Below are 15,789 nucleotides of genomic sequence, written 5' to 3'. Positions count from 1 at the left end.
TTAAGAAAAACACTGAAAGGAATGAGAAGGGTATTGTCACATTTGCACGCATATGTGTGGAACTAGATCTCAATAAAGGGTTGCCTATTAAAATCCTCCTCAATTCGAGGGACAAAGTTTCAATTGGTGGACTACAAGAACATTTCCTTCCATTGTAAGAAATGTCACCAACTTGGTCATATTTAGAGTGCTTTCCCTTTTTGTCAACAACCGTATCCCCAGAAAAAGAGTCATGGTTGGAAAGAACCAAAATATACAAAATAATCCAAGAATTCTTCATCTCACAAGAAGGACACCAAGCAACAATAAAAGACTCATTCCACTAATTCAACTCCCACTGAATTAGCTCACCGACATGTAGAGCTAGCCCATCCCTCAGTGGAGAGATCCACCCCTCAAATGAAAGAAAAGGGGACTCAGACATAATCATTGTTTCATTAAAGAGTAGGCACAAACGTTTCCACGAATCTAATCACTATGATAGTGATAATGACATAACAAATATGAGAGAACCTTCGACAATGGAATTGTCTCAAAGAAATGTTGTCATTGTCCCCCACACATTTGTTCTTAATAACTTCTTAGAATGGATTGGTATCAAAAATAGAAAAGGAAAAAAGGATAAACCAATGATAAATCCTAGGCTTTGAGAATAGGATTCTAGCAAATGTATTGTTTTTCAATGTTGATATGTGAAAGATGGAATGGTGTAATTTGTTATGTTGAGGAAATACAAATTAGCTTTCAAAAAAATACCATGAGTCAATACCATGTCTATTTCCGAATCCACACCTCCCCCTCCTACCCACTCGCCCACTCCTGTTCATGAACTCCCCCAGACAGCAGATAAAATATTGAAGGTTAGTGAAGAAGCAGTTTTTATGGAAACCCAGGTGGGCACGAAACAAAAAAGGAAACAAGATAAGGTCGAGTCAGACCGAGCTGAGTTGAGCCCCATACCAAAGGGCGAAGCACTAGAGTCCCTGTCGGAGCCTTCCCAGATTCCTGAGAGCGCCACACCAAACTCAAAATGTAGGCAACCCCTTTTTTCCATTAGTAAACCCCTGACTTCTCCAACCGAGAGCTCTACTAAGGGTCGACGACGAACTCAGAGTATGACTCAAGCCCAACGGTCCAAGGCTAAGGGCGAAAGCTCAGAGCATGTCCACATTTCGTCATCTTATGATATTGATGCACTGCAGTTTGAAGTGTCCCTTGAGAGTGGTGGGTTGTTTTATATTCTTTCCACGACTAACCAACCTAGTTAACTGGGGGGTTAGAGGGGCGCGGGTAGCCCCACTCTACAGGGTCCAAGGCAGTGCCTCGGGGATAATTTTTTTGGACCCTATATTAGATTGGGCAGACCTACCTATGGTTTTGTGCATGTTTTTTGCACATGGTTTTGGATGCGATGGTTTTCGGTCCATGGTATTGGATGCTTCGGCATGTATAAATATGTATTGTAGCATTGAAAGGAACATAATGAAAAATCAAGTTGGTAGTCCCGATTTTGGGATCCAGGGGAAAACATCTGTGTATATGTGTTTTATGTGTTATACTCTCGCATTGTTTATTTTCTGTGTTCTAGATATGCAGGTAATTTCTGTATGGGGTTAAAACCTACATTTTGTATGGGAGTTGTTTTGGCTTCAAGGGGACGCCTTTGTTGTTGAGGGGTTTTGCTCAGGCCTGTGGTAGACCCTGTTCAGTGAGAGATCTGCGAGATCAATTTTGGTGGTGAAAGAAGATGGCGAGTAGTGGAAAGATAGAGATTGAGAAATTTAATGGTCAGTTTTGAGTTGTGGAAACTCAAGATGGAGGATCTGTTGGTGGATAAAGATCAGTGGATCGCGATAGATCTGGGTACTAAACCAACGGGAGTGTCTGATGAAGAATGGAAGAAGTTGGATCGAAAGGCAAAGAACACAATACGATTGTGTGTCTCAGATTCAGTATTGCTGAATATATCAGGGGAAGATACGACGAAGGCTTTATGGGACAAGTTAGGGACATTTTACCAATCTAAGTCTCTGGTGAATGAATTGTTCCTGCGGAAAAAGATGTATAACCTGAGAATGAAATATGGAGACTCAGTGACAGAGCATCTGAATGCATTTAATACTATGGTAAGTCAGTTATTATCTGTTGATATTAAAATTTCAGATGAAGATAAGTGCATCAGTTTGTTGTGTTCTCTACTAGATTCGTGGGATAGTCTGGTTATTGCAATAGGTAGCAATAAAAATCCCTTGCAGTTTGATGAAATAGTCTCATCCTTGCTGATGGAGGAGATGAGATGGAAAAATATGAAGAGACAGAATGGTGATGCCTTGTCTATACGAGGATGGTCCCAGAACAGAAACAAAAATAAGTCATCAAGTGGGAAATCTAAATCTAGAGGGAGATCTAAATCTCCAGGAAAACCTGTAAAGGTGGTGTGCTGGAAATGCAGAAAGGAAGGGCGCTACAAAAGGGATTGTAAATCTAAAGCTCCTGATAAAGAAAATGGATCTGATGATGCTCCTTCTGCAGAGGTTAAAACCACCTCAGATGAAGGTGGGGATGTGTACTTGGCTTCTTCAAGTACACATGTAGATCATGAGGCATGGTTGATTGACTCAGGTGCATCCTTTCACTTCACTCCCCATAGAGAGTGGTTCTACGAGTATGAGAAATACAATGGTGGTGATGTATTCTTAGGGGATGATAGGAAGGCTAAAATCGTTGGTCGCGGAAAATTAAAGTTGAAGTTGCAAGGTGGAAGGGTTAGAACACTTCCAGGTGTTCTGCATATTCCTGCATTGGCCAGAAATCTGATTTCTGTAAGCAAGCTGGATGATGCAGATGTAAAAACAATGTTCGAGAAGTATACCTGCAAGATGGTCTGGGGAGCACTGGTATTGATGTGGGGAGTTCATATTGGAACTCTATACAAGCTGTAAGGTAGCACTGTTGTTGATGGGTGCAACAAATCTGTGGTTCTTGAAAGTGGAGCAGAAAATCTAGTGGTCTCTGGAGAGAAGACCATGTTGTGGCATCAAAGGCTTGGACATATTGGAGAGAAGGGCCTTCGAATACTCCATGGTAAAGGTATGGTAGAAGGTATGCGTAATAGCTCTCTGGATTTTGATTTCTGTGAAAATTGTGTATATGGGAAGTAGAATCATGTGAGTTTCCCCTCTAGTGGTAAGAAGGCAAAACATATATCAGAACTTGTGCACAGTGATGTGTTTGGACCTATGAAGGTTCCATCACTGGGTAAGTCTGTGTACTATGTATCATTTATAGATTACGTCTCAAGGAATACATGGATATATTTCCTTAAGAATAAATCTGAAGTCTTTGACACATTTAAAGAATTTAAGGCTCTGGTGGAAAACCAAACAGAGAAGAAGATAAAGGTGTTGAGGACAGATAACAGTGGAGAGTTTTGCAGTAAGGAATTTGAAGAATTTTGTAAGAAGTGTGGTATAGCACGATAGAAAACTACTCCATACACACCTGAGAAAAATGGAGTTGCAGAATGAATGAACAAGACGTTGATGGAAAGGGCATGAAGCATGCTCAGTGGTGTTGGGTTAGGATAGGAATTGTAGGCAGAGGCAGTGGAGACAGCATGTTACCTGGTCAACAGATCACCTTCATCAGCGTTGGAGGATAAGACTCCACAAGAGGTATGCAAGGTAAGAAACCCTCTCTTTCACATCTGAGGGTCTTTGGATGTGATGCATATGTACATGTTCCAAAGGAGAAACGAACCAAGTTAGATAGTAAATCTGAAAAGTGCAGCTTTATTGGGTATAAGGATGGTTTAAAGGGTTATAATCTTTGGAACCTTGTAACAAGGAAGGTTGTGTACAGCCGAGATGTGGTGTTTAGAGAGGTAAAAGATGTAATTAAAAATGAAGTCCAACCAAAGGAACTTGAGAAGATAGAGTTTGAGCTTAAGGAGGAAGAATCAGACTCTACAACAGAGGAGGAATCAAAAGATGAAAAGCCAAAAACTTCAGGTGTGAGAAGATCAGTTCGAGAAAGAAGGCAGCCAGAAAGGTATAGTCCATCTGCTTTCTATTCAGATTTTGCTTGATCTATTACTGATGATGATCCAAAAACTATGAAGGAAGCAGTAGATTCAAAGAATGACAAACTCTAGAAAGAAGACATGGTTGATGAAATGGCATCTTTGCACAAAAATGAGGCTTGGGATCTGGTGGAGTTGCCCACTGGAAGGAAACCCATTGGTAGCAAATGGGTGTTCAAGAAGAAGACAAATGCAGAAGAAAAGGTGGAGAAATACAAATCTCAGTTGGTAGCAAAAGGTTAGTCCCAGGTGCCGGGAATTGATTTTGGTGATATTTTTTTTTCCTGTTGCCAAGGTAACCTCTATTAGATTACTTTTATCTGTTGATGCTGCTTTTGATTTTGAGGTAGAACAGATGGATGTGAAGACAACATTTCTTCACTGGGATCCGGAAGAGGAAATCTACATGAAGCAACTTGAAGACTTTGCGGTGAAGGGTAAGAAATAACATGTATGCAAGTTAAATAAGTCTTTGTATGGGTTAAAACAGTCACCACGGATGTGGTATCAGAAATTTGATACATTTATATGGGGACTTGGCTACACGAGAAGCAAAGCAGATCGTTGTGTGTATTTTAAATTAATTAGCGACCATGTTATTTATCTGGTCTTGTATGTGGATGATATGTTGTTGGTTGGAAATGACAAAGAAATTATCCAGGATTTGAAGACCCAATTGTCCTTCAATTTCAACATGAAAGATCTTGGTGCTGCAAACTATATTTTGGGCATGGAAATTAAAAGAGATCGGGCAAAGAGGAAGCTCTGGTTAAACCAGAGGAAGTATGTCAAGACAATATTGCAAAGGTTTAATATGTAGGATAGTAAACTGGTGAAACTTCCTATACCTATAGGTGTGATGTTATCTGCTGAACAATGTCCCAAGACATAAGAAGAGGAAGAGGACATGTCTTGTGTTCCATATGCAAGTGCAGTCAGTAGCCTAATGTATGCAATTGTCTGTACTAGACCAAAGATTGCACATGTAGTGGGAGTATTGAGTAAGTTTATGTCAAAACCAGGGAAGGAGCACTGGACAACAGTGAATCGAGTTTTCAGGTATTTGCATAGCACTAGTGATTATGGTTTGTGCTACCAAGGAAGACCAGCATTGGACAGAGTGTTGGATATTCATGGCTTTTTTGATGCAGACTGGGCTGGAGATCCGGATCAGAGGAGATCTACAAGTGGGTATGTGTTTAACCTATTTTGAGGTGTAGTCAGTTGGATGAGTAAGAAACAATCTGTAGTGGCACTATCAACCACAGAGGCAGAATACATGGCAGCCACTCATGCAAGCAAGGAAGCAATTTGGTTGCAGAGATTGTGTTCAAGTATGGGGTTAGTATAGGGAGCTATAAGGATAGACTGTGACAGCCAAAGTGCAATTTTCTTAGCAAAGAACCATGCATATCATTCAAAGACAAAGCACATTGATGTTTAGTATCGCTTTGTGAGGGATATGATAGAAGATAACAAGGTGTTGCTAGTAAATGTGGACACTTTGAAAAATACTGCAGATGCATTGACAAATCCGTGAGCTCTGAGAAGTTCTCTTGGTGTAGAGAAACAATGGGCGTTGCAGGGCTGGATAAATGACTAAGCTCTCTTGTGGCCCCATATGGAAAGAAAACAACAAGTAGGAGAATGTTGGGTTGTGTTATATTCTTTCCACGACTTGCCCACGTAGTTAACCGAGGGGTTAGAAGGGGGGCGAAGGCCCCCCTTCATTGCGCCGATTGTGTCGCGAGGGGGGGGGGGGTCATAGGGGGTTTGAAGGGTGTAAGTAACCCCCTTCTATGGGGTCTAGGGTAGTGCCTCAGAAAATTTTATTTTTTGGACCCTATATTAGGTTGGGCGGACCTACCTATGGTTTTATGCATGTTTTTCGCACATGGTTTTGGACGCGATGGTTTTCAGTCCATCGTATTAGATGCTTTGGCGTGTATAAATATATATTGTAACATTGAAAGGAACATAATGAAAAATCATGCTGGTAGTCCCGGTTTTGGGATCTAGGGGAAAATCTCTGTTTATATGTGTTTTATGTGTTATGCTCTCGCATTATTTATTTTCTGTGTTCTAAAATCATATGCAGGTAATTTCTATACGGAGTTAAACCTATAATTCCAAAATAGACACTCTTATTGGAGTAATTCTAAGTTCTAAAAAAAACTATAAAATAAATTGCTAAATAAAAAAAATAAAAAATACTTTTCTTTTAACAATGCATATACTACAAATATTTATATAAAGATAAATATTTTAAAGAACAATTTACCTTTCATAATAATGCATGATACAGTTGGGTGAAAAATAACATTTCTCAGATTTTAGATCTTCACAGGGAATATTTTAAAATGTACAACCTAATTGTTATTCATTAGGTGCTTTGGTATAATTAAGTACACTAAAATGTTAATATAATGTTATACATATTAAAAGATGTTTCATGTTTTAATATTTATTAGTATTAATGTTGTATGGCTTGAGTAAGCTTAATAATTAAAAATATATATTTTTTAAATGTTTACGAGTTCAAATCTAAAGAGGAATAAAATATATATACTTTATGATCTTAAAATTAAATAGGAATAAAATATATATATTTTGTGATGTTGAAATTAAATTCTATATATATTTATTGGTAAAAATAATCCCAAAAAATATATTTTTTAAATAAAATAATTACTTTTTATTTTAACTCTCTACATGTATGGAAATATCACTATTTTTTATTAATAAATTTTCACGAAAATGGATCATTAAAAAACTCTTCCTCACGCCTCGAACTATTTTGTGGGCGCAACGGAATTAAATACGTGAAAATCACAACGGTAGTAAAGATTCCCATGTGGGTGCCTTCCAGCACGATGTTGATGGTTATCGCTAAGAGGTTGGGACTGCCCTATAACATATACACACAAACCCAAACTTGCCCAGCTTATGTTTCTCTGTACCCTTACTACCCTCACAAATAATAATTCTCATTTAAAAAGCTGACTCAGCTTTCTTTTTAATACTGCGTAGCAGTTGGCGACTACGTAGAACAATGTATACAGTCAACAAATGACGTGGTTCAGTTTCCGAAATTGTAGCATTTACGTCTCCTCAACGCACTACGTGCACAATATTGATTAGACCAATTTAAAAATTTTCTAAGCAGGTGTGAAAATGTGGTGGACAAATAATGGTTATATCAATTTTATAAGTGTGAAAATGCTGTTACAGATATGAAACATTGTTGAAGTCAGTCTGCATCTACCGATAATGATGGCTATCTCTGGCTGGTTTGGTTTGAAAGAGTTAAAATCTACATTTATGTAAAGATAAAACTTCCACATGAATGTTGACAATGTTGTCTTTATCCGTTGTCATATAAAATTTGAGTTATGGTCACTCATCCTCCCTTATCAGTGGTGATGAGCCATGGCTAGGATTATTGTCTTCATTTGGATTATCATCGCTCATTCTCCTTTATGAGGGGTGATGATACATTGTTAATAGGATTGTCTACTAAGGATAAATACGCACCAAGAATAATAGTTAATAGTTGGTAAATATTGATCCATAAAATTAGGGACATTGAGATGATTATGTATGATTTTTCAAGGGAGTTGTTTATAAGTGAGATTTGTTAGAGTTTCTAGTGGATTTCTAGTCAGAATTCAAGGAAAAAAAGTGTGGTCAAATCTTGATTTGTGTTGTTTAAACTGGTTTTTTGACTGCATATATGGATTCACCACCATCAAAAACCTATGTGCCATTTTGATTGTAAAGAGTTCACCCAGCAAACTAGTGATTTATTGTTGGGGTTTCTGGTGGATTTCTAGTCAGAATTGGAGAAAAAAATGTGTGGTCAAATCTTGATTTGTGTTATTTAAATTGGTTTTTTGACTGCATATATGGATTCACCACCATCAAAAACCCATGTGCCATTTTGATTGTGAAGAGTTCACCCAACAAACGAGTAATTTCAATAAATCACTGATAATTATAGACAAATTAGATCGAAAAATAAACCCTAAATCTTTTCAAAAATCTCACTTATAAACTACTATTTTCTCAAATTTATATTAATATTGTACATTTTAATATATATTTCATATTACATTATTTACTATCTTGATATATTCACTAAATATATATGTATAGTTATAAAAATGGTTTAGTAAAAAACATTCAAAACAAATACCAATTCAAAATAATTTTATTATTATAATTTTAAATTTATTTATATAATTAATATTTTTTAATAGTGTTTTTTCAAATTCTTATTTCTTTATTATTTACCAAAACATAAAAATAAATACGTTTAATATACTTATAATATCTTTTTTATATTTTTAAAATAATCTAAATACCCATGGTTAAAAAAACTTTAACTTCAACATTTTTAACATAACTCCTCCTCTTTTAAACTTACCCACTCACTTCCTTTTATATGCAACGAAGCACAATCTGCAACCTAGTTTGAAAGAATAATTTTATTAGTGAATGAGTATATTATAGATTTTAGGGTTTTTTTTGTGGTGAGTAGCGGAATTGGCAACGGCAGTGGTATCACGTTACACGGGTCGAATCCCACCCGCTGCCGCTATAACCTCTAGGAGGAACCGGACCCTCGGTTAAGACGAGACTCGAACTCATGACCTGCACAGTGACACTGACAACTTAGCAGATCGTCCGCTGGCCATGAGATCAAACCTCTACCGCTGGCCATGAGATCAAACCTCTGCGGGCATAGATTTTAGTTTTTTAATATATATATATATATATATATATATATATATATATATATATATATATATATAAGTTTATTTTGTATGTATTATTTTAGGCAATTAAGCCAAAACAATTATATTTATAAAGTATTATTAATATATATGTTGTTATTAAGTATTGGTAGACTTAGTTTCACAATTATATAATTTTTACCTTCTACTTATAGAATAATTGGTCCAAAGCTCAAAGAGTATCAACATTTCAAGCAATGTTTTTAAAACCGGAACCGGTGACCGGACCGGTCCACCTAATGAACCGGTTTACCGATCGGAACCGGTCTAACCGGGACTGGTTTGGTCTAAACGAACCGGTTTTAGAAAAATACATTAAATAATTATTTTTTAATGAAAAAAACTATTTTTAAGATTTAAAACCATGATTCCAAGCCAATAGAGACAAAATATGCAAAGATTGCTCATTTATATACCATGTAAAGATGAATATATCAAAATGGCACCGAGTGCAATACATATCATCGACAAAATACATAAGCAATGAGGCTCTAAATGGCGTCTAGAGTGCAAAAACAAAGCCTACAAACTATGGGGCCAGTGGCCTACTACAAGACTTCAGTCTAGACTCTACATATATGATAATAGTAAATACTATAATAGTGATCAACATTATCACTTGAAGTTGAAACTTCTCATGAGTCTCAGTCATCATGATCAAACTTAGTTGGTTGAGTCTCAACTCCCAAACTTTGTAGTCACAAACTTCTCTATTGGTTCAATGACTTGAGTCTCAAACTTCTGAAGGTATTCTACCCTAATATGCCCTATTATTTCATTTGGTGCTCCACATCGCTTTACATGGCCTCCTATCCCAGCCAAGTGTTGCTTGAACCTGTTAATACCCCCTCCTTGACTGGATTTTTGGCAATATTTGTAGATCATTTTGCCATCAATCATATCACAATGAGCCCATGCAGTATCTCTGGCTTTTGGAGGCATGATGACTCCCTGGATGGTAGATCATAGAAGTGAGAAGTTTATAACACATAAAAAAAAATAATTCATGGACAACAGTCAAATAAGGAATTTTCAAGTGCAAATCCTTACCTGGAAATGCAAACTAGCTTCCTTAGCCTCCTCTTGAAGATGGCAACTCCACAGACAGCTACACACTATCTCCAAAATTGCTCCAACTCCAACTCCAAGATGACTACTTAAGCAAAAACTCAACACTCTCCAAGCTCACAAACAAACTCACAAACACTCCAAATCAGTTGTGTGAGACAAATGAGAGTGAGAGGGGCCTCTTATAGCTTGGAGAGGGTGTTTTTGGAGGGAAAACACCCTTAGTTCCCCCCCAAAACCCCAAAACCACAGTTAGAAATCCGCTTTTTGCAAGTTATGGTGGGCATGCCTAAAACCGGCCGGTTCCGTCCTAAACCAGCCGGTTTTCACCGATTAGGGCCAAAAATTGGAGAAACTGCCTTCCAAACCGGGTTTTTTGGCCGGTTCGGACCGGCCAGCTTGCTAACCGGTCGGTTTGACCGGTAACCGGTTTTTGAAAACGGTTTTTAAAACACTGATTTCAAGTATAACAAGATTATCTATGAGTTCACTATAAAGAAAAAACTAAAAATGAACATGAAAACTCAAGTATATGAAGTGACCTAGGTTGTGTCTCTAGGACTTGATTTTGGTTGAGCATGAGTATCTGGTTTACATTGAAAATGAAGCTCAATGTGTAATCCTCTTTACTAAAAATGAACATGAAAACTCAAGTATATGAAGTGACCCGGGTTGTGTCTCTAGGACTTGATTTTTGTGGAGCATGAGTATCTGGTTTACATTGAAAATGAAGCTCAATGTGTAATCCTCTTTGCAATCTTATCTAGACGATAAATCTAATTGTGCTAGTATCCCTTAACATCCTCAAACCTAGTAAATATGTTATACCTCTCAACTTGTTTATCCATCAAGATTCTGCCTAGCGGAGTCTTCATCTTCCAATACAAGGTTAATGCTCCAAAATAGTCCCTCATCCCTGGGTGTTTCCTAGGTTAGGAATTCAAGTGGGATTCTAAATTATGAATTTAATTATGGGTATTAGGGGAATCATTGCATGATAGGTCTCAGCAGCCTCCTGTTATTGAGCTCTATTACACCCTTAGGGGCCGCAACCCTCTCCTATGTGCATGTTGCACATCCTCTCATGCTCCATCTTCCGCTGGTAACAATGAGCATTTGTATTAATACTCATAGGACTTAACCCCAAGGCAGAGGGTACACAACTACCAACCTTAGTAAATATTGCAACAATGATGATATAATTTACCACAGACAACCAACACAAGTTGTAGAAAGAATAAAACCATAATAAGAGGAAACTACACCTACCCACAGAGAACTCTCGAACGAGGCCAACTATAAACAACAACTCAAGGATGACATCCAAGGTGAGACCACATAGACATTTACCTCCATATATTGACAGACCCCAAATATCAAAAAAAATGTGAAACTCTAGAGAGTTTCGGGCTTGGTTCACTAGATGCTTGCTTGAAGCATCACCATCAAATGCATAGGAACGGGGAATTTGCTCAAACATGAATTCATAATCTAGATCCCTAGATGCTTGCTTGAAGCATCACCATCAAATGCATAGGAACGGGGAATTTGCTCAAACATGAATTCATAATCTAGATCCCTAGATGCTTGCTTGAAGCATCACCATCAAATGCATAGGAACGGGGAATTGGCTCAAACATGAATTCATAATCTAGATCGCGCAAACTATTCAAACCATTGCAAGAATTCTACAATATCTTCTGCAAATATTATTTATTCCAATAATAAAATTTAGAGACTTATTGTGAAGCTTAAAAAAAACCTAGTAAGAATGGAAGGGTGCCCTTTCAGTCCATATAAGCTCCCTGCTCCATCTAGAATCACAAGACTTATTGTGAAGCTTAGAAAAAAACCTAGTAAGAATGGAATCCATATAACCTCCTTGCTGCATCTAGAATCACAAGCTCGACCAAAATGAGAGGTCCTTTTCAACCCCCTTTATCTATATTTTCCTTTGTCCACTCCAACAACTTCCCGTGGTTAGTTTACCATGCCAAGCATAAACTAGTAACCCCCAACACCTCTTACAACAACAAATACCATCAATGTTTTCGCTCTATACTAGGTCCGAAAATTGTTCTATTAATGTCTTTGCAATATACCTCTCTGAATTCTCTTGTAGAGCAAAGAAACAACCCACGGGCACTTCAAGTAGCCAAACCAGACCTCACCGTCACCCGACTTCTTCGTATTAGCACAAGTCATATTTATAGAAAAAGTGCTTCGAAGGAGACAGCGACACCAACCCTATATTAATTCTGCTTATGGTCCCTGCTATTCACCCCATATGGGATTTTAATTATAAACCTATTGAATATTATCAAAGATCGATTTTTTTAAAACTTAAATAAAAGTAGTTTCACATACTCCAATTATGAATTTAATCAATATTACCATAAGTCAAATCTCTCTTATTAAAAATATTTCCATACCTCTCATAATCTTTTCATTTACACGTTAAAAATACTCACGTCTCACGCCTCAAATTATACTATGAAATTAAAGAAAGCCGTAAGAAATCGATTTCACAGCTCAGTTTTGCAGGCGCAACCGAATTAAATACGTGAAAGCTAATATCGCCGAATAGCAGGGTACAGATTCCAACGTGGGCCCCTTCCAGCACGGCGTTAATGGTTGTCGCTAAGAGGTTGGGACTACTCTATAACGTATAGAAACAATTGTGACCGACAGATACCAATAACGAAACAGTCGCGAAGTTTGATATATTCCATAGTTTGATATATTCCATACCGGCAGACAGCTATGCATTCAGCTTCCTCCAGCTTTCTTCAATGCCGTGGATCTAATGTCACAACGCGGTTTATGGACGCCTATATTTTGTGAAGGCTCCGCGCCTCTGGAATTCATTAGTAGTTCTGCCAACAACAGTATGCTGAGAAGATATTTTTATTTGATCGAGTGCCACTAGAACTTCACATTCCTAGGATCAAGTATTGTCTGCCTCTTTTTGTTATACTAATTTTTGTTCGTGACTCTGAGCGCTTTGCGATTATGGCAGATAACCCGCGAGTGCACCCAACTAGTGAAGACATAGAGAAAAACGCAGGCAAATATGAAAACGAGAAGCCGAGCTCTCCGTTGGTGCCCAGGTCCAGTGTTGCGTCCGAGAAAGAGAGGGTATATCCTCCTTCCCGCGAGGAGATAAGAGTTCAGTTTCCAAAAGACCAAGTTATACCAACACGACAGGTTCCCAGATACTATTCACGCCCTCCTAAGCGCCGGAACTACTGTTGCCGCTGCTTGTGCTGCACCATTTGCTTTATATTCGCCCTCGTCGCAATCATCGCCATTGCCTGTGGCATTCTGTATTTGGTAATCCAACCGAAGATCCCCAAATACTCTGTGGACAGCCTCCGGATCACTAACTTCAGCATCAACGCGGACCTCAGCACAAATTGGCAGTTCGCTGTGAATGTAAGGGCCCGCAATCCAAACAAGAAGATTGGCATATATTATCTTGACAACAGCCATCTCGCTGTTTCCTACTCCGGCACGGAGGTCTGCACCGGCGCCCTGCCAGTATTCTACCAGGGCCACAAGAATACCACTTTGTTGGACGTAGCGCTCAGCCGGACCGGTGCTCGTCTCACCAGTGCCGTGGTCTCCACACTGAAAGAGCAGCAGCAGAAGGCCAGCGTTCCCTTGAATTTGAAGGCCGACGTGCCCGTGAAGATAAAGTTGTGGAAATTGAAGTCGATGAAGATTAAGGTCCGCGTGCAATGGGATCTCGTCGTTGACAGGCTGGATGGCAATGCGAAAGTTACTACCGAGAAGTCGAAAGTGAGCGTGGTGATGTGATGGTCGCGATTCGAAATCGATCCAGGCGGGTTTTATCGCGCGACTTCGATCGTATTGAATTCATTGTTAGGGGGACAATGATAGGGCTACATTGTTTTCTGATTTCATCACATTGATGCTCCTACTGTGCGGCTAGATTTTTGGATATACAAAAAAAAATTCATACATAGTAGATTACATTAATGGCAGCGCTGCTGGCGGCCAGTGTTGATTGCTGATTTGAATACATTGCTCTATTTATTAAATATTAAATGATTCCTTATTCCATATATTGTTTCCCATGAATGAAAAATCATTGTCATTGACATTTTTGTTGAAAATGAAAATAAAATGTTTTTACTATTTAGATTTTGTATACGAGCAGTAAATTTAAATTTAACTGGATTGTGAATTCCATAGATCCAACAATTAACTCCCCTATAGGATTCAAGAATATTTGGGGAAATCGAGTTAGGGATACCCGATATGAAAGCACAAAGATTGGATTCAAAGTATTAATCATAGATTTAATTGTAGCCATAAAAGTGGGAAAGAATTATTGTCGTGAAAAATTTTGATTGAAGAATCATCCCTTTACTGTACATGAATGGGCATTTATATGTAGCCAAAAAAAACTGGATTCCAGCCTTAACAGGAGGATTTCTTGTAGCTATGAAAATGGAAAGGTTAAAAAGTTAGATGGAGGAAATATTTATTGATAGTAAATTTGGATCCAGTTATATTAAATTTATTGGTATTTATCCATTATATCACTGAATTTAAATTTATCAGGATTTATCAGTCATTTAATTTATATCACTGGTATGTTTTTGATTTTGAATTAACATTTATTTATAAACAGAAAAGTTGAATTTAAGCATCAAATTCACTTTTATGAGTTTGCATTCGCGGCAGATTTGTAGTGGCTCCAACTTGAAATAGGATTGCAAGACTCAACATGGCCATTGTGTATATGTGCTGATCACCGTAAGGAATCAATTGGACCCTAAGGGAGATAGGGTTTCGTATTTGCAGAAAAAGCAAAGACAAGGATGGCACACAAACGCCCTCAATTCAAAGATCGGTTGGACTTCGTCAACATGATGTTATGAATAAAATAGGAATTTGTAATGTTCCTTGTTAGTAAATATTGAAAATACAGGGTAGAAATAATATTATATATATATATATATATATATATTAAGAGAGTTGATAATATTTTGTTTATATATATATTTATATATAGAAATGAAAATTTGCAATTATGATAATAAAATAAAAAATTTGAATTTGAATAATAGATCTGTTTTCACTTTTTAAAGAGGAATTTTCAATTAATAAGAGTTCCAATATACTAAATTTCATAAGATATTTCATTATATTGTTTTTATTTTTTATACATTATTATTTATATTTTATGAACATTTTAGAGAGAAATTTTTACTGGATAGAACTTTCTAATAAACTTTATTACATTTATTGCTTTAGTATTACTACATGGGCCTTATTCACTAGAGTTGATCTCTATGCACAATAATGCAAACCAACCAATCTATCTACTTAGAGGGATAGGAGCTTAGACCACTAACATTATTTCCTCATTAGAAAATACCATGTCCAGATGAAGGAATTGCTAAAGGACCTCTACTGGTTTCCATGTGGCATCCTCAGGTGGTGTATCCTTTCATTGTATTTGGACCTCCTAGACCACGTGTGTTGAGATGATACTCTCTTTAGTCAAGGATGAATTCAAGGTGCAACCAAATGGAACTTTCTTCGTCCAATTCAGGAAGACTAGTTTGAACACAACAATTAGATCCAACCACTTTCATTAAGTAGAAAACATGAAAGATTGAATGAATTTTAAAGTGGCTAGAAAGTTCTAATTTATAAGCCACTAGCCCAATAAATTTTAGGACTTTCTGGGGCCATAAATTTTGGAGCACAATTTTGGTGGTGTTGTTTCCATACCAACAGATGGCCAAAGTTTAGACAAAACCAAGTTTTGGCAAGTCAAAAAATGTAGAACTAGCACAAATGGACAAC

At 37.4% G+C, this 15,789-nt stretch overlaps 1 pseudogene; it reads left to right on the top strand.

Annotated features, from left to right (window-relative positions):
- Positions 1 to 12,782: 12,782 nt before the first annotated feature.
- Positions 12,783 to 14,031, top strand: LOC149208725 (NDR1/HIN1-like protein 6 pseudogene; annotated as a pseudogene).
- The last annotated feature ends 1,758 nt before the right edge of the window (positions 14,032 to 15,789 follow it).

This window comes from Pinus tabuliformis, chromosome 1_2 (genome assembly GCF_031772625.1).
Source record: "Pinus tabuliformis cultivar Carrire ecotype Pingquan chromosome 1_2, CPIR1, whole genome shotgun sequence".
Lineage (NCBI taxonomy): Eukaryota > Viridiplantae > Streptophyta > Pinopsida > Pinales > Pinaceae > Pinus > Pinus tabuliformis.
This window is presented reverse-complemented; position numbering and strand designations above follow the sequence as displayed.